This window comes from Notamacropus eugenii, chromosome 3 (assembly GCF_028372415.1).
Source record: "Notamacropus eugenii isolate mMacEug1 chromosome 3, mMacEug1.pri_v2, whole genome shotgun sequence".
Classification (NCBI taxonomy): Eukaryota; Metazoa; Chordata; class Mammalia; order Diprotodontia; family Macropodidae; genus Notamacropus; species Notamacropus eugenii.
The window spans coordinates 139,320,179-139,340,018 of NC_092874.1; the positions used below are offsets into that span (position 1 = coordinate 139,320,179).

The following is a 19,840-nucleotide window of genomic DNA, read 5'->3' on the forward strand; positions in this document are numbered from 1 at the left end:
TAATTTAGTAACTGCAATAAAATTTTAAAAAAACGAAGTAGGGAATGGAGCTCAAGAGAGGTCTAGCATGACATGCTACTGGTAAAGCTATGGTGGCTATCCTAGAATTATGACTTCCTTTTCCAGCTATTTACTGACCATCTATTTAATAACTGAGCTCCAACTTCCCTTTTCAGCCTTCTTGTTTTGTACTTAACATGTCTCTGCCCAAAATGGGCTCCCGGGTTTTCCCAATTTTATTCTTCTTTCTCTCAACTCCTGCATTAATACAGTTCATTTAATTTGCCTAAAACAGGCTCCCAATTTAACTCTGCCTTTTGAGACCATTCTACTCTTTCTCTCAGTCCTTTCAATGGCATTTATGAAGAGTCCAGTATTTGTTCAGTACTGTGCTAAGCACTAGGGAGTATGAAGAAGAGTGACAGGCAGTCCCTTCTCTCAAGAAGTTTGTAGTTTTAATTCACACGACCTAGTTCACATGGCACTTGATCTGTAAATCCTTGTCTACTCTCTCCTGAGGGAAAGTTCTTTCTCTCCTCAATTTTCCTAAAGAGTTTAAGTCTCTCCTCTAATTTTATCAGAGTGCACCTCACAATACTCAGGGTGTCCCAAAAGTTGTAGTGCATTTTAACATCTTAATTGATTTGAAATGCACTAAGCCCTTTGTGATGCCCGACTTTTTATTTGTAAGTCTATCAGATCCCTCCAACTGGACGTGAAGTTCCACGAAGCTTACTGATTTTGATTTTTATATCATCTGCACCTAGGAAATACAGAATATGGTAGGTCCTTAATAAAAATATTTAATCAATATATCAGTTGGTGAAAGTTTGGTGTAGAGTACAAAAAAAAAAAATCTATGTTGGAAAAAGGCCTGAGTTCAAGTGTGACCTCTGACACATACTGGGTAAGTAACTTAACCAACTCAAAAGGTTTCAAACATGCTGCCCATTTTCTCTATGCAGAATGAACCACTCTTAAATGCGGCCCACACCAGGCTAAAATGTAAATGGGAAATGTTTAACAAAATAAATTAAAAAACTATAAAACATATTACAGTGTTAATATGTGGGTTTTTAGTCACTATACACCCACAGGGATCCTTATATACGGTTTAATAGCCCCAATTTTTATTTTAGTTTGACACCATTTTTGTAGACAATGCTTAAGTTGTGGGAAAGATATGGATTTACATTGGTACATGAAGTTTCCTTAGCTGGTAACTCCCTATGTCAATGAAATGAAAGATTCAGTGTCTGTTCCCTATGTGATGTTGATGACTCAGTTCTCAGATGGAACAGATATTATCATGACCAGATTACAGCTCCTAAAACTGAGGCTCATGGATACTGACTCCCCCAAGGACACTTAGGTATGAAGTAGTGCTTTGGGACAAAATCCAAAGCTCATTTTTATCTACTATGTTATTCTTTCTATTATACTACAACACAGAAAAAGAATTTATTTTACAGGAAGATTTCATATTAAGAACATTCATATTCTGAGTTATAATATAAACAGAAAAAAAGCTTTAAATCTTTTGATCACTTAATAAAATATGTATTTTTTCATTCTGCTGTGTTTTTTGAAACTATATACCCATTTCAAAAGGCTTACATATTATAAAACTAATTTTCAAAGAAAGATTTACTAATATATCAGTCAATATTGTTTTAGCATTTCTAAGTAAAATCAGACACACCCAACTCAATTTTAATGAACTAACGCTGAAACAATTCATAGAATAGCCAATATACTAAAATAAGTGACGACTGCCGATTCCCCTCTCCCTCCCCCGAAAAACAAACTTGTCCATAATTTCCTATTTATTTTCCATGGCATGGTGGACATGCCATGGGACAGAGAATTTTTCTTAAAGCCAAGGAAATCTGGCTATCAGTGTGGCCTCAGACACATATGTTCTGTGCTACCTTGGTCAACTCACTTAATTTCTGACTATTCTAGGAAACTCCCTAAGGCTAAAATGCAGAGAAGAAGTCCCTGCATAATGGGTGCTTTTTTGAATAGGCATTCCCCGTACAGGTCTAGACTCCATCCATATCTCCCTATTTCTAACCCACACTAATTTCCCAGATAAACTCCAAACTCAATGCTAGGCTTGAGAACTGGAAAGAAGAAGAAAAAACAGGAAGATGCATGATGAGAAAGAAGTCCAAAATAATATGCAATAAAAATAATCTTATCTATGCTTGTCTTATCACCAGGATTAATGTCTTTGCATTAAGCCAAATTTTATAGAAATGATCATGCTCCAAGGAAATAAAATTTGGCAACATAAGTAATGGAGAAGGTAGAATGGATGACATTAGCAGAAACTGTAACAAATAATTTACCTGCTTCTTCCAGGTCTGCACAAAACTTCCTAATTCAACTTTAAGTTCAGGTCCAGCATCACATTACAATGAGCCTGTTAATAGACAAGAAAAATCTTTATTGCTTTGGAAAATAACCTGTAATTTACTTCACAATTAGTTCAATGAACTTCCTAGAACATAAAATCTTTAAACTCTACTACAAGAAAATTGGTCAATGCTGTGAGTTTTTAGGTCTGCATAATGTGATTCCCCGCCTTGATAGAATTTTAAATCCTCTAGTCTATGTATTGCAGTGGATTAATTCATCAAATAATGTATGCTCCTTGAGAGAAGGAACTTTACATTTTTGTCACTCTATCACCGGCACCCAATACAGGGGTTAGAATCCAGCAGGGGGCTGATAAATGATTCATGACTGAATTCAACAAAAATTTATTAAGCATCTCCTAAGCACAGACTATTGTACTAGATGCTAAGGGAAGGACAAAAATAAACCAAATATGTACCTGCCCACAAAGAGCTTAAAAGATATATACAAATAATAATAGTGCTACAAGTTGGAATGTGTCCAAAAGGGATATAATTTAAAAGGTCTGAGAGTTCTGATGGGGAGAGGGTTTATATCTGGCTGTTCATGCAAATTTCCCTATTTGAACCTTACTATTAGAAGATGGGTAAATTTTCAACAGGTAAAAGTGACAAGTGTTGTGAAGGACATTCTAGGCATAGGTAAATATGTAAGCAAAAAGAGGAATGCAGAAGAATGTGGGATGTGTTCAATAAATTGGTAGGTAGTCTATCTTGGGTAGACTCCATAGTATATGACAAAAGGACTAATATTAGGTAAGGGTAGAAAGCCAGATTATAGAGGGACTTATGTAGCAAACTAGTCATTAAAACCTCATTTGTTATGTTTTGGAGAACTGTAAATGATTTCTGAGAAATAGACTGACTTTAAGAAAGCTATAAGTGAGGGAGAGATCATCCAGCAGGTTCCACCTTTCAGTGCTTGACTTTCTTCATTTGTAAGTGAATTCTACCAGTTATTTGAAGCACAATTTATTCCAACACTATATAAAATATTTGAAAAACTAGGTAAAGAAATGTTGTTATGATACAAAATATGGTTTTGAACCTAAATTCAGGAAAGCAAAAAAAGAGAAAACCATAGACCAATTTCCAATGCAAAAATTTTAAATAAAATATTAGCAAGGAGGTAACAGCAGTATATAACAAAGATACTAGGAATACAGGACTGGTTCAATATTAGAAATAATATCACCATAACTGACCAAATTAATAACAAAACCAAAAGAAATCATGATTTCCTTTGAGAAAATACAACACCATTCCTAGGAAGAACGCTACAAAGCATAAGAATCAATGGGGTCTTTCTTAAATTGTTAAGTAGTTATTTATCTAAAACAAAGAGCAAGCATTATCTTGAATGGGAACAAGGGAGAAGCCTTCTTAACAGGATCAAGAGTGAATCAAGTATGTTCATTATTACCACTATAACTCAACAGTATACTAGAAATGCTATTCATAACAATAAAAGAGAAAAGGAAATTGAAGAAATAAAAATATGGAAGGAGGAAACAAAACTAAACATCCCCTAGTAGATGATACGATGGTATATATAGAGAATCAACTAAAAAACTAATTGAAATAATTAACAACTTCAGTAAAGTTGCAGGCTATAATATAAACCCACATAAATCATTAGCATTTCTATATACTACCAACAAAACCCAGCAGTAAGACCCAGAAAGAGAAATTGCATTTAAAATAACTTCATATAGTATAAAATATTTTTGAGTATATTTCCTAAAACAAACTGAGGGATTATAAGAATATAATTACAAAACACCTTTCACACAAATAAATACAGATCTCAACAACTGGGGAAATATTAATTGCTTATGGGTAGGCCAAGGCAATACTGATAAAAATGACAATTCTACCTGTTAATTAACTTATTCGATGCCATACCAAACTACAAAATAATTATTTTACAGAACTAGAAAAAAATATCAGTAGAATTCATTTGGAAGATCAAAATATCAAGAATATCAAGGGAATCAATGACAAAGAATGTTAAGAAAGGAAGGCCAGCAGTTCCAGATTCCAAATGATAATATAAAGCAGAAATCATCAAACCACTCTGGTAATGGCAAAGATATAGAGTGGTGGATCAGCAGAGTAGATTAGGTACATTATGCAAAGTAGTAAATGACCACTGTAATCTACTGTTTAAAAAGTGGAAAACAGGGCAGCAAAAACTAGACAGATCAACATCTCACATCATATACCGAGTACAAGGTAAAAATGGATAAATGATTTAAGACATAAAGGGTGATATTATAAGTAAATCAGGGGAGCATGAAAAAGTGTATGTCAGATCTAATAATAAGGGAAAAGTTAATGTTCAAACAAGATATAGAGGGGATTACAGGAAGGAAAATAATTTTGATTACATGAAATTAAAAAGATTTTCCACAAATAAGGCAACCAAAATTAGAAGGAAAACAAAAAAAGCCTGGGGAAAAAATTTTGTGTCAAGTTTCTCTTATGAATAAATATAAGAAACTGAGTCAAATTTATAAAAATAAGAGCCATTCCTCATTTGATAAATGGCCAAAGCTATCAATAATTACATGAAGAAATGCTCTAAATCACTAATGGTTAGAGAAACACAAATTAAAACAACTCTGATATAACAGCTCATACATATCAGATTGACTATCATGAAAGAAAAGGAAAATGACAAATGCTAGAGGAGATGTAGAAAAATCGGGACATTAACACACTGCTGGTAGAGTTGTGAACTGGTCCAATCATTCTGTAGAACAATCTGGAACTAGGCCCAAAAGTCTATTAAACTGTGCATGCCCTTTGAGTACGCAATATAACTACTAGATCAGTGTCCCAAAGAGATCAAAGAAAACGAAAAGGAGTTATTTTTACAAAGAAAAGGAAAAGGACCCATTTTTCAAAATATCTATAGTAGCTCTTTTTTGGGTGGCAAAGAATTGGAAATCAAGGGGATGCCCATCAATTCGGAATGGCTAAATAAGTTGTGTTATATGATTGTGATGGAATACTATTGTGTTATAAGTAATAACAAACAGAATGTTTTCAGAAGAAAACCTAGGAAGTCTTATATGAATACATGCAAAGAGAAGTGAGCAGAACCAGTGGAACCCAACAGTAATACTGTAGGGATGATCAACTTTGAATGACTTACGTACGGTGATCCAAGACAAAAGACCCATCGTGAAAAATGCTATCCACCTCCGAAAGGAGAGTTGATGCCAACTGAAGCATACTTTTTAAAATTTTACTTTTATTGTTTTATTTTTTGTGTTTTCTTTTGAAATCTGGCCAATATGGAAACATACTTTGTATGACCTCATATGTATAATTAAAATCAAACTTCTTGAGGATTGGCACAAGAGAGGTAGAAAACTTGGAACTCAAAAATGTTAAAAATGATAGTCAATTTTTTCATTTAACTGGGAAATATTTAGCCAAATTAATGAAAATAATTAAGAAAAAAGAAAAATATAGGTAACTTTAGAAAATGGGAACCGCAGTTGGTGATGAGGAGCCAACAGATCAGGAATCTAGGGGCTAAATAGAGACAGAAGGTTACAAAGTTAGAAATGGATTCAAATATTCATAAACCTTGAAAACAAATAAATCCATATGGCTGGCATTGTCTTCAACCTATCTTTTCGGAAAGGCTACAAATATATATACTGCATCTGTCCTTGGCTTCTTTTAGAAAGCTATTTCCAATTTTTAATTGGACATTTTATATTTTTTAGCATGTTCACAGGCACAGGGGACAAAATTGGAATTAACTGAATAAATAAAGCAGCTTGCATCGCTGACCCACACAATTTGGAATGGAGTTAAAGTGAGCTGACAGGTAAGCTGAAGGAGGAAGGTAGAGAGCTAAGATGTGTGGTAAGTTCTCTTTTCCTTTTTGTGTTGATATATGTGTGTGTGTTTATGTATGTGCGCGCTTGCACACATGCTAGGAGAAAAGACACCAGCTGCTTTGTGGGATTGTGTAAAGAATGTGATTTTGAGAAACACTGACAAAGTGTCTATGTAAAGAAGAAGCAAAAATAAATTCTTAAAAGTCAACTTTTAAAAATGGCCTTTTGGTTTTTTAAAGGAAAATATACTTAGAAAGAATACTGTGTATGCAGTAAACATCCATTAAGACACACCTGATTAAATGCTATCCCAGGATGCCAAGAACAAATGAGAGTTAAAATGTCCGTCTACGACAAAAGGTAAGTGGTAAATGTTGGAAGTGTTGTGGAAAAATATTGCTAGTAGAAAGCTATGATTTAGAAGAACCATTTTGGAAAGCAACTTGGAATTATGAAAATAAAGTAGTTAAAAATGCCCAAACCCTCTACCCAAAGATTCCTCTGCTAGGAATATACCCAAAGGAAATAACTGATAAAAAGAAAGAGGATTCATATGCCCCAAAATATTTATAATAATATATGTTATAGTAAGAAAGAACTGAAAATAAAGTATGTGCTCATCCATTGGGAAATAGCTAGAGAAATTATGGTACATGTTTATAATTGAATATTATGAAACAATAAATATGGCTTAGAGAAGCATAAAACTTACATGAACTGATGCAAACTGAGATAAGCAGAGTCAACAAAAAATATACACAACTGCGACAATGTAAGTAGAAAAAAAACACAACCACAAAACAAGTGATAAAGGCATGCTGTAAAATTACAAAGAACAAGCTAGATGATAAAAGAGATGAGAAGACATCTTTCCTCCCTACCCTCACCTCAGAACACATAAACTCCTTTACAGAGGCGGAGATCGGGGGAGATTTCAGCGTACGCTGTAACACACACTGCCAGATCTTTAAAAATGTATTTATAATACTTTTCTCTCTTCTTCCTTTTTTTAAAAGAAAATAAATACTTGTTATCAAACATAGCTCTTGGGGGCAGGGGAAGAATACAGGGGGAAATTCAAATGATATAAAAACATATCAAACCAAATTCACTTTTAGAAGTAATTTTAAATTGTTCCTCTAGAGAGTCAGGGATCTAAAGAAAAGATCAGTTTAAGATCTGTTACTTTTTGGTTTCTGCTTCTTTCTCCTGTGAGCCTGACAAATATAATTTTCTGAGTCAAAGCACTAATGACTACAGAGCCTAGTAGAGTGAAAAACAGGCCAGTATAAAACAAGAATTAAACTTCCATCCTAAATCGTCACCATGTAACACAAACTGTAATTCTTTTACCTGTAAAGAACAAAACCTTTGACCATATTTCAACTTCCTTACCATTTTCATTATAAAATTAATAAATATAACCAACTTTGATAATTTCTGAAGGCAGAAGAAAGCTTATCAAGCTGCCATCTCTCCTTTCAGAAAACACTCAGAATAACTTTGATTGTTAAAAAAATACTTTCCCGTCAATTAGAATTATTCCATTAAAATAATTATACCAATTATAGTCATTAGACTAACATATAACATAAAGCAAGCAAATGTACGCAACCACAATGGGCAAACTGAATAATCAATTTTCTGAAAATCACACATACTGGCCATCTACATACTTATGAACTTCAAATTGGTTGGAGATAGACAGAAATTCATGCAATGGTCTGGCCTCTGGGGGGTGTGACTAGAAGGAGAAAGATTTTTAAGACTTGAAAGACTACTTCAGGCAATAAAACAGTGTCTGAATTCTGTCTGTTGACCCAAGGGTTGAATATTTTACATCTATAGGTAGAAGGCTGAAACCAATCAGGGTTAGAATACAGGCTGGAGTTCACTATAATGCCTACTACAGAGGCCTGTGCTCAGTGGGAGCTCAATAATGCAGTAAAAAGTCAATAAAAATGAATTCCCTCTAAAAAATACATCGTTTTTATTGTTTTCTGTTTGACCAGAGATGGAGTAGGAATAAAAAGAGAGAAAGATGAAGAGACATAGGCATTGACTGCAAAGGAAAACAATGGAATGCTATAATGGGAGGATTATACTGAATAATGTGAATATTAAATATTTTTCATCATCTCAACAACTTAATCAGTACAAAGATCGGCTGTCTTTGTGCTTTTCTTTCTTTGTCCAACTGCATATAACAAAATCTATTTGTAAAGTTGTTCCCATTTTCAATGCTGGCCAACACTGATAACTAGCATTAATAAAAGGCTAATTGATTAGCATTACCCAATTTTTGACAGAAATGTTAATTTATGTCACAGTTTATGACAGGTATGTTCGTTGGCATGTTATTCATGTCTAGTCTCTAAGTTACTTGAGGGCAGAGACTACTTTTTACCTAAATTTGCACGTCTCCTCGCACCTATTGAGGTTTAGGGGTTTCTTTATTTTTAGGGGGGGGAAGATCAATATTTTCACATATGCATAACTCTGGTTTAGGAAAAGTAAATCAAATAGGATGGAGTATCAATTCTGCATTAAGCAATGCCATAATGCAGAAAGTGATCTGTATATCAGTGATGTTTAATACCTTTAAAAATGATCATGGTGTGATTTTTATAGTCTCCAAAGTACTTATTCATTTGGTCATCCCAACAACAATGGGGAAACCAAGTCAGGTACTACTGCCTCCGGTGTAAAGTTCGCAGAGGTTCAATGTCATGCTCATGGTCATAGATGGTAAGTAACTTCCTACCACCATTCTCAGCTCCACCTCCCCTACTACTGAAGAACCACTCCCAGCTCTGCGACTACAAAACTTTAAATGATTTACCAGGGTCTGGCATAGAACCCTGCACACAACAGGTATTTAATAAGTATTTACTGTACTGAACTGAATTCAGTCACTCAACTTCAGTGCTTTATACTCCTGTTAACACCAGTGTTATTTCTTTTTTATTTCAGGTTTGGTAACAAATATGTTTATAGTAACTCCTGCAACACTAATAGTTCATGATATCCTTTGCCAGCAGAAATGGAGAAATGTAGGATATATTTACAAATGTGGGGAGCCTGAGGTTTTTTTGCAGATCAAAATATAGCACGAAAGCAGTCAGGCTTTGTTGCTCTATGGATTTTCATAGTAAGATAGGAAGGATGGATCAGATAGATGGAGAATAACGTCACAGCCTCCTTTAGTTTATTTTTGGCATGGCTTCAATTCATTTGCATTCTAAACCAGAAAATATTGGGGGGATAGTATTTAACCCTAAATCACATAGTTATCTCTGAGGACTTTGATCTCCAACAGACACAGGAATCTCAAAGAAAATATTTAATCTTAGCCTGAGGCACTCAGGCTTTTGTTAACTAGGTGTGGTGGTTATGACTAAGGACTTATCAGGGAGATGTTCAGACCTTCATACCCTAGCAGACTGAAGCTGATATTGGCCTGGCTAGTCCTGAAAAAAAATGGGTAGACTATAATGGCATGGAGCAATGCCAGCCAAAGACTACATGGTCAGTAGCTACCCCAGCTGGGACCAACAGGGATGTGGGCAGCCACTTTGTTCACTCTTTCAGTTGACTCTTTATGACCCCATAGACCATACTGGCCATGAGGTTTTCTTGACAAATACACTGGAGTGGTTTACCTTTTACTTCTCCAGTAGATTAAGACAAACAGGTTAAGGAATTTGCCCAAGGTCCCACAGCTAGTTAAGTGTTTGAGGCCACATCTGAATTCACGTCTTCCTGACCCAGGCCAGGTGTTCTTATTCACTGGGCAATCAAGCTGCCCAAGAGGAGCCATACATCAGCAGAAAGATGTACACAGCAGTCACCATGAGTATATTTACAATACAGTGCCACCACCAGAAGACATGGGCAGTCTTGTGGTATCAAAGGTCTAAACTGTTCCTCCCTCCACGCATTCTGGCCACATGTTCCTCCACATAAATACCTCTTATGAGTGATCATTATATATGTTCACCCTCTCCACCAAGGGTATATGTATTTGCACAACTTTGGGAAGAATGTTCTACTGAGAATTTTCCTACTATTTAATGACTTTGTTTTGAACTAAAAATATAATTTGCCTTACTAAAGGGTGAAGTCAACAAGAATTAGTTCAGCACCTACTATGTTTCAGGCACCAAGCTAAAGACTAGAGATACAAAGAAAGGCAAAAAACAAACAAACAAAATCTCTGTCCTCCAGGAACTCACATTCTAATGGAGGTGGGACAGGGGCAACAACATGCTAAAAATTATATACAAACAAGATATAAACAAGATAAATTGGAAACAAACCATAGGGGGAAGGAACAAGCATTAAGGTAGATCAGAAAACATTTCTTGCAGAAGGTAGGATTTTAGCTAGGACCTGAAAGAAGGCAGGGAAGCCAGGAGATGGAGATAAGGAAGGAGAGGAATTCCAGGCATGAGGTACAACCAGTGAAAATGCCAAGAGTTGGGAGATGGATTGTCTTCTGCAAGGATTAGTAGGAAGGCCAGTATCACTAGATGGCACAGTGTAAGGTAAGGGCTGAAGAGGGTATAATAAGTTTTAAAAAGACTAGAAAAGCAAGGCAGGCTCCAAGTTATGAAAGGATTTGAAAGCCAAAGAATTTTTATATTTGATTCTAAAGGTAAAACAAGCCACTGGTGCTGATTGAATTGGAGTGGGGGGTTTGACATGGTCAGATGTGTGCTTAAGGAAGATAGATCAGTTTGAACTGCAGTTGGGGGTAGGAGACCTGAAGCAGGAAAACTAACCACTATATTATTTTAATACTCTAAATAGTAGAGTAGAATTAAGAGGGATTAGAGAAGGCTTCGTGTGCAAGGTAGGATTTTAGTTGGGACTTAAAGGAACACAGGAAGGTCAGTAATTGGAGAATAGGAGGGTAGCAGCACAGCAGTGGCAATTTTAGAGAGAAAAGGCTGTATAAATGTTTTGAAGGTACAATCCCCAAGCTTTGGAAACTGACTGGATATAGGGAGTAAGAGACAATGACACTGAAGTTGTGAGTCTGGATGACTGGGAAGATAGTGGTGCCCAACAGTAAAGTTCAAAAGAAGGAAGGATTTGGTTGAAAATCTCCATTTGGGACATAGTGAGTTTAAAATATCTATAGAACATCCAGTTTGAGATGTCCAGAAAACAGCTGGTGATACGAGACTACAGGTCAAGAGTGAGGTTGGAGGTGGATAAATATATCTGTGAATCATCTGCAAAGAAATGAATCCATGGGAGGTGATGAGATCACCAAACAATAATATACAGCAGCTTGTCAGTCTCAAATAAATGGCATCCCTAAAGGCAACAGATTGACTTAGAAAACCACAAATTAACATTATCTATGTTGTTCAGTATTTTTATTTTTTAAAATTTCCCAACTACATTTTGATCTGATTCAGCCATATCCAGCCCTAGCTTATACACTTCTAATAATGAGAAGAAGATCCAAAACAGAGTTTTGGGAGCCTCAGTTAGCAGGAGAAAAAAGTAAAAACATCAATGAGAGCTTGTCCTCTATAATATATGAGTACGTAATAAGAGCCCTTAAAAGGAAGTATCAATTCATTTCAAGTATCATTCTTCAAGTCACTTGTCTTTATGGATTTCTTCTTGGTTTCTTCCCCCATCTATTTTCCTCCTGTACTTTTTTCAGTCTATTCATAAGGCCTACTAAGTATCTCTCCAACAGAATGTCACCTGTAGGTCCATCTCTGTCTCTTTCCTATTCATTTACTACTAAGGGAACACAGTAGGGCATCATTCTATTCTTTGAGAGATTTTTTTTTGGGGGGAAGATATTTTGTTTTCTTTTAGAGCTCAAGGATGACCACTGCTGTCAAGTTTCCAATGCATTAAAATAATAATGCTCTAATTTCTTTTGAATACCACCATTCAGTAAACTTTCTACAAAACTGTCTATTATTACAATTCATCTTTTCAATCTATTTTTTATCATAAATGTGGCTAATATTTTAAACAATGTATAGCATCAAATAAAAGCAAATTACCAAGGTCAATAAGTGGGAGGACTTATTTGTGTTAAAAATCACTGCATCATTTTATTTGCTTTGAAAAAAATGATAGTTATTAAGTGAACATATTTTGTAAGAAGTTCCATTAAAAATATTTTCTGTTCAACCATTTATACGAGTTAGAACATATTCAATGTCGTATGGTATGTATGCTAATTGATTTAATACTACATATTCCTAGACCTTTTCATTCAAAAGCTACTTCTTTCATGAGATTCCTCAATGCAAACAGCCTTAACAGTGGGAGGGTTGACTATTTCCCCCTACATTCTAGGGTAAGGTAAGAAAGAAAAAGTACCCATTATATCATGCATCTGCAAGGTAACGAAAAGGACTCAAAAATTCAGAAAGCAACACTGAGATACTGAGCTATCTTTAACAATGGATTTTATAAACATAGCATGTTAGAGCTGGATAGGATGGTAGAGGCCATTTTTCTAATCCTCTAATTTTACAGATAAGGGCAATGATACCCATAGGGCAGAGTTGGTGAGGTAGGACTAGAACCTGTGTTTCTCAACTCCCAGGCCAGGACTCTTTATTCTTTTGACCTGTCTACACGCTAGGACGAGATCCTCTGGCTGAAACGTTTCTGTCAAATATGTACATGGAGCCATAATCATGAAAGTTGCTTTCCCAACCATTTTTACAACAGTAAGTAGAGCGCTTAAGGTTAATGGCTGGTGGTTGGAAGTTAATCACAAAATTACACAGCTATCAATGCCCTTTACAAAGAACTATTCTAATACAATTTGTCAATGTCATTTGTCAGTCTCTTTCACTCACTAGCCACTCAATTAAGTAGCCTAGAGAGGTGTCAAGGAGGAAACTCAGGTTCAAATACCTTAGTTTTCTTATTTGGGATTGGTTCTCCATTTAAGTTAAAATATTTTGAACACGAATTCAGCAACACTACCATTTCTTTGTCTTACAAACTATTTTGCTGGCTGTCAGGCATAATGTTTCTGGAGAACAAAGGATTGCTTTTGCAAGTAAAATAAAAAGAAAGATCTTATTCCCATTTGGTATATTTAGATCTATAAGACATCGCATGAATGGTATCTGTTTGGGTCCATATCATACGACAAAATAAGGCTCATGATCTATTTTGGGGTCTGATAATTGCTCTTTAAGAAGAAAAGGGGGGGGCTTCGTTTAGCTCTATTTCTGTGAATTAAGAGGGCAGGAGCCTGGCAGTGAAGAAGATGAGTTGCACTCTTGCTTCCGACTAATATAGTTTATGTGGCCATGGGGCAAGCTTCCTAGGCTCTCTGAGCTGATTGGCAGCACTCTAAGACAAGGTACAAAGAAGTTCCTAATTATCACTGCTCCAGTGAGTGTCCAAACTCCCAAGTTCCTTACACTGATGAAAACACAGGTCTGAGCTGAAACAAAAAGAAACATAAAAGAATATACATATACTATATACTTACAATATGCAATTATACTTAATTCAGAAGGGATATTAGAATATTAGGGACACTAATTACAGCAAATATTATTTATATTCTGATAAACATCAATAGAGCAGACTTTACCTTTCCAGTGTAAAATAAATCACTCAAATGATGCTATTAAATAGCTCTGGTCATAAATTGGAGTTGTCAAAGAATGAAAAGCCAAACAGTGGCATCATGTTGCAAATATTTAGTTGTGGATAAGCACTTAAATAACGAGGAATAAATCCAAGATAAATTCTCTTCAGATAATGACAAGGGGATAGTACAGAATAACTTCCATTAATTGTAGACTTAATGAACCAACCACATTAACTTAAATATTCTTCTCTGCCTTACTATTAGGAGAAAAAAAGCATATCACAAAAATATGAATATTTGATTTCTTTATATGTTTAAAAAAAAAACATTTCCAGGGATATCCTAAACTCTGCAAGTATTCAGTCCAAATTTTACATCTTATACTCACAGTAATCTCCTTACTATGAAATTAGTGAGATGAACTGAACTATCCAGAATCCTATAAATAAATACACAAAAAATTTGCTGTAGCTAAAAGCAGATTATAGTTATATGATATCTGTGGTCAGTTGGCCAGCAAGAAGAAAAGAGAATTCTCAATGGGTGGACCAATATAGTAATGCATGTGTGGGCCCACAGTGAATGGGACCCTTAGTGGAAAAGGAATGGGTTCAGTGATCCAACCCATTGGACCCAGAGCAGTTACTAATATAAGACAAAAAAGAAAACTTGTTTAATACAATGCCCTGAATGAATTAAGCATTTAATAAAAGGTGTGTTGAGATGAAGTGAATTGACTTAAGTCAAACCAGACTACTAGTTATTTTTCACAGTTGGCAATCCATCTTTCCTATGAGCTCACTCAAGTTATATCTTATATCTAGGATGCATTCCAATCTTATCTCCACCTGTTACAATATTTATCTTCCTTCAAGGCTTAGCTCAGACATTATTTCCTCTCTCAAGGGAAGGAAATAAGCATTTATTAAGTGCCTGCTGTGTTCCAGGCACCACGCTAAGCCAATATTACCTCATTTGATCTCCACATCAACCTGTGAGGCAGGTACTATTATCATTACTCACAATTTACGGATGAGGAAACTGAGGCTGACAGAAATAGACATTAAGAAAAATTTAGACGGAGGGACCAAACTTTACTTCTTGCTCAAATTTGCATTTTCATAAACATGTAAGGCCATGAAGGTATAGACTCTAATCTGGATTCCTTTTTGGAATAAATCTAGTATGCAATTTATATTTTGTGTATTTTCCATGGTTGGGTAGGGCAGGGAGGCAGTCCAGAACTATGATTTCATCAGAGTAGAAAATTTCAGTAGGAAAATTGCCTCAACTTATTCACATCAGCAATATTTCTAATTCAGAGCTTTAAAAGATTTAGGATTTGGAATGGGGTATTTAGGATGGGGACAGGGGAAAAGGGAGACAAAGGACAGACTGAGAGATTCTAAGTGACTTGCCCAGGATCACACAACCAGTACGTACAGGAAAAAAAGACAGGAGCTCAGATATTAATGACTCCATAGCCTTCTATCCAATATGCCACTTTGCCTTCATTTTCCATTTACTAATGATAAAACAGGAACGTTGAAATCAGTGACTATATGTAGCTACATGACTAAGTGGCAGGATGTATTTCATTCTAGTTTTATGAGGTCAAAAAAAGAAATTCAAAACCAAGGAAAAACAAAGTAATGACCAACCAGCCTCCACAAATGACCTGACTTCATCAGCTAAAAGAAGGAAAACTTTTGCTTTTGTTTTTCTCCCCACATGTAAAATCAATCTCAAGTTAAGTCAGGCATTTAAGGCTCATTTCCATCATTGGCTAAAAGATCCTGAAACTAGGTTTATCCTTTACAATATAATAATAATTTGCATTACTATAATGAATTATTGAATTATTTAATGAATTATCATAATTCATTAAATGGCAGGATCATAATTTTCCCCTTTGTCTATATTTTTCCTTGAAAACTCATGTTTACTGTTCTCAGCAAAACTAGAATTCTTTTCTTCATTCCCCAATATAAACTCATGTTTTATGAGCTTCCACAACAGTGTGAAAACAAAGAGTATTTCTAGAGGGTAAAAATGGTCTCTGGGAAGTCCTAAGGCTGGTATTTCTAACTCACCCTTTAAAAATAGTAGTACTGTCATGGACCCACAGCACCAAGAACCAGTGACCTCCTGACCTACAAGTTGTGCCTTCTCTAGGTTCTTTGGAACTCTGGAATTGATTTTCCTCGTTTTAGCATGTGAGAAACATAGCCTTTGCCTATCATCACAGCACACGGTGACACCAACAGAAACATACATTGTAGAGACAACAGCCCTGAGAACATCAGAAGCCCCAGCTCCAGGACTGCCTGAACTAACCTGTTCTCCCATGCTAGCTCTGTTTCCTGACACTCTGTGCTGACAGAGATGGATGCTTTGTGGAAGAAAAAAGACTGACATGCACAGCTTGCATGGAAACTTGAGAGGCTACTTTCAAATCACAGACATTCTTAGTCCATAAATATGAATTCTAAGCTGAAACCTGTAAGTTTGGCTAGCTCCAGTTCAAAGGGGAGTTTTCTGTTACTCTCCCAACATACAGATACTATCCTCTTTCAACAAATACCACTGTAGTATTTGGATTCCTATAATGAGGTTATTTCTATGCTTCAGCAGATGGCCTGTAATTATAATGCTTTTCTGATTTGGTTATAACAAACTGCATAATATGAAAAATCCCGTATTAAAGAAACTTTCAGCAGTCCCTTGTCTTTGTAGGAGGCACTCTCTGAAAAGAAGATGATGTTTTGGTATTTATAATTTGTGTTGTAACAATAGTTGAATGTATTAATGTTTTGGGGCTTTTTATCTGGCAAGTTTTTCAAAAGGTTGTATTGGTGTTTTAAAAGAAATTTTAAAGGAAGGAAGTATTTTCCTTGGGCAATGGGAAGAATGAAAGTTTAAGGGTTGAGGGTGTAGTTGAGTAGTGCTAAGATGATTAAAGCCAAGAAGAGAGGTGAGAATGGGCTAGGTCCAGAACTAGATTCTATGAGAAGGGAAAAATTTTTTTAAAAACCCCAACAACTAATACTTTTAACTATATACCATAACAATTCTACATTTTAATTACACTAAGGATCTAGAAAATGCATCAGACCAAATCTTGATTGGGAAATTCAAGAAAAAACAAACAAACCACTGAGCCTTTTTTTTCCCCTAGAACTAGAGGAGCAAAGAGACAGACCGAGAAGCCTGTGGACACTTGGAATGGGGTCCATCCAGTTACCTGCTACCTGGAGAATTCCATTGAACAAGAACTGAAAGAGTACCAGGATTTCTCAACAAATAAGTGGTCCTAGACCCCTATGGGGAGCACCGACCATAATCACAGTGCAGAAAGAGTTTTCAAATGGCACACTACACAGATCCAAGGCAGACCAAGGAGAGGATCAACATCTAGGTGTGACATTCCAGAATGAGCAGTGTTGAGTCTTAGAGTACATACTGAGCAAACAGCAAGTTTATAAGCAATCTATCTGGATGGCTCTGTCCACATGAGAAATGGGGTCTCAATTCTACCCGACAGTCCACTCTGAAGCCCACGGCAGAATAATCAATGCAAGAATCCCAGATAAGAGAGTTTCCTATAGTTCTGACACTCTGAACCTGCAGGGTTTTCTACCTTGCTGATAGTGACCAAATCCTACAGCTGTGTACTATAACTCCAACTATGCTCAAGCCCTCTGAGTCTGCTCCTCAAATACAAATCCAGATCGGGAACTTACAGAGCTCACACCAGAAGGCTGTTGCCCTGGATCACTGAAAGTTAACAGAGCCCTAGCCTAACCTGCCCCTGGAATAATATAAAACTCCAAAACCTCAGGAGAGTTATAGAAAGACCCAAGAGGACACAAGCTATGACAAAACCAGGATTTCCATGATGGGGATACTTTGACTAAAAGAAGACAAAGCTGTCCTCAGGACCTGATTGGATCCAGCTTTCCCGATACGGCTTCCTGAAGATCGAAGGTCTAACAAGTAGCAACCTACATGTAATCTAATCTAGTATTCTCAGATATGGTAGATTTCTGAAAACCATAAAATTTACGTTCTTCACCATATCCTTCCCTGATGAACCAATGAGTTCACAAAAGAGATGAAAAGGACCATGTCCAGAGAAACTAATACAACTATATCTTTGTTACGTACCCTTGCTATGTTAGAGGAAAGTAAACCTTTTGTTAACTGTTTAACGATTCGTAAGAGCCTCACTTCTTCCTAAGATTCAACTGACCTAAGAAAGTGCTAGTATTATAACCTCCCCCTAGACCTTCCCTCCAGATGCTTGAAGGGCACATTCCTAAAACAACCTGAAGTTGAAAGGCTGGCTGGAAGAATGAGCAAACAAAATGACAATCCCACTATTAAAGATATTCAAGACACAAATGTAGAACGAGAAAATGACTCCAAAATATTTATAAGCAAAATCTCCTACAAAAGATAAAGCAAGATTTCTTTTTTAAAAGGCTAAAAATAACTTTAAAAAGAATGGTAGAGAGAAGAAAATGGGAGCTAAGGAAGAGAGAATTAACAGCTTGGAACAGCAAATACAAAAATTTACCCAAGAACCAAACTACCTGAAAATCAGAATTTACCAAATAGATGCTAATGACTTTAGGAGGCAAGTAAAAATATTTTAAAAATCAAATGACTGCAAACTAGAAAAAAAATACGAGGTGTTTATAACAAATAGAACTGACCTGAAAAATACAAGGAAAGATAATTTAGGAACCCTGGATCACCTGAAATCCCTGATAAAAAAAATCATGATTAGACATCTTTATATTTCAAGAAAAGAAAATCATCCAGATACCTTAGCACCTGAGGATAAAGTGAAAATAAAAAAATCTACTCATCAACTCCTGGGAGAAACCCCAGGAAGGAAAATCCTAGAAACACTATAGTCAAAATTCAGCATGTCCAGGTCAATTTTTTTTAAAATAATGTAGGCTGCCACGAAGGAATTCAATGACTGAGAAGACATAGTGAAGATCATAAGAGATTTCATAGCTGCCATTATAAAGGAGCAGAGACATCAGAATACAATATTCTAGAAATTGAAAAACCAAGAATAACTCACATAGAAAAAGTGAGTATAATCATACAGGGCAGGAAATACATCTGTCATGAAATTGAGAAGTTCCAAGCATCACTGATAAAAAGACCATAATAAAATAGAAATTCTCACTTGTGAACACAGAAGTCAAGAGCAACATAAAGAAGTAAAATATAAGTAGGACAAAACAAAGATAAATTATTTACATTTTTATATAAGGAGAGGATATGTGTATTCTCTCAGGGCTCTATCATCATCAGGAGTAAATGGGGGAATCTCAGAAACAGAGTCTGGCAGTGATTCTGTTACATGGGAAGGGAAGAAAAATACATTAGGGGAGGGGGACAATGGGGGGAAGCTATCTCACACAGCTGGGGTACACAGAGGGAAATCTATACAAAGAGGTGGATGACACTTAAATCTCACTTTTATTTGAATGTTAAAATATAGATACACAGTTGGGTAAAGAAATACATTCAACACAATAGGGAAATAAGAAGGAAATGGAAGAATTGAAAGGCAGGAATGAAAAGGAGAAAAGGCTAACAGAGAGATTAGTACTAAGCAAAACAAACTCTAAAGCGAGTGCATTTCAAGAAGAGGTTGATAAAAAATAAAAAGATAAGTCTTCTATTGAGCTCCAGGTAAGGTACAGAAGAGAGGGGCAAGAGAGCTTATTGCTGCTGAAGTCACTCCTTTCTCATCACTATCTTTTTTTTTTCTGTTTATAAAAGATGGGATGGGGTTGGGGGGAAACAAAGAAAAGAAGCACAACTGAATAGGATAGAGGAAAATACACAGCTAATAATAAAAATTGGAAACTCAGATTTAAAACAAAAGACTATACAGCAGGATAGGTTAGAAAGTGGAATCCAACGATGCA

At 35.8% G+C, this 19,840-nt stretch overlaps 1 protein-coding gene across 2 annotated transcripts in view; it reads right to left on the reverse strand.

The window, feature by feature from the left end:
- Window positions 1-19,840, reverse strand: part of FOXP2 (forkhead box P2) — a 681,601-nt gene that overhangs the window by 432,990 nt on the left and 228,771 nt on the right. For both annotated transcript variants that reach the window (XM_072652988.1, XM_072652985.1), the window contains exon 3: window positions 2,355-2,428. The gene's annotated coding sequence lies outside the window, so the exon portion shown is untranslated. The remainder of the gene's footprint in view (window positions 1-2,354; window positions 2,429-19,840) is intronic.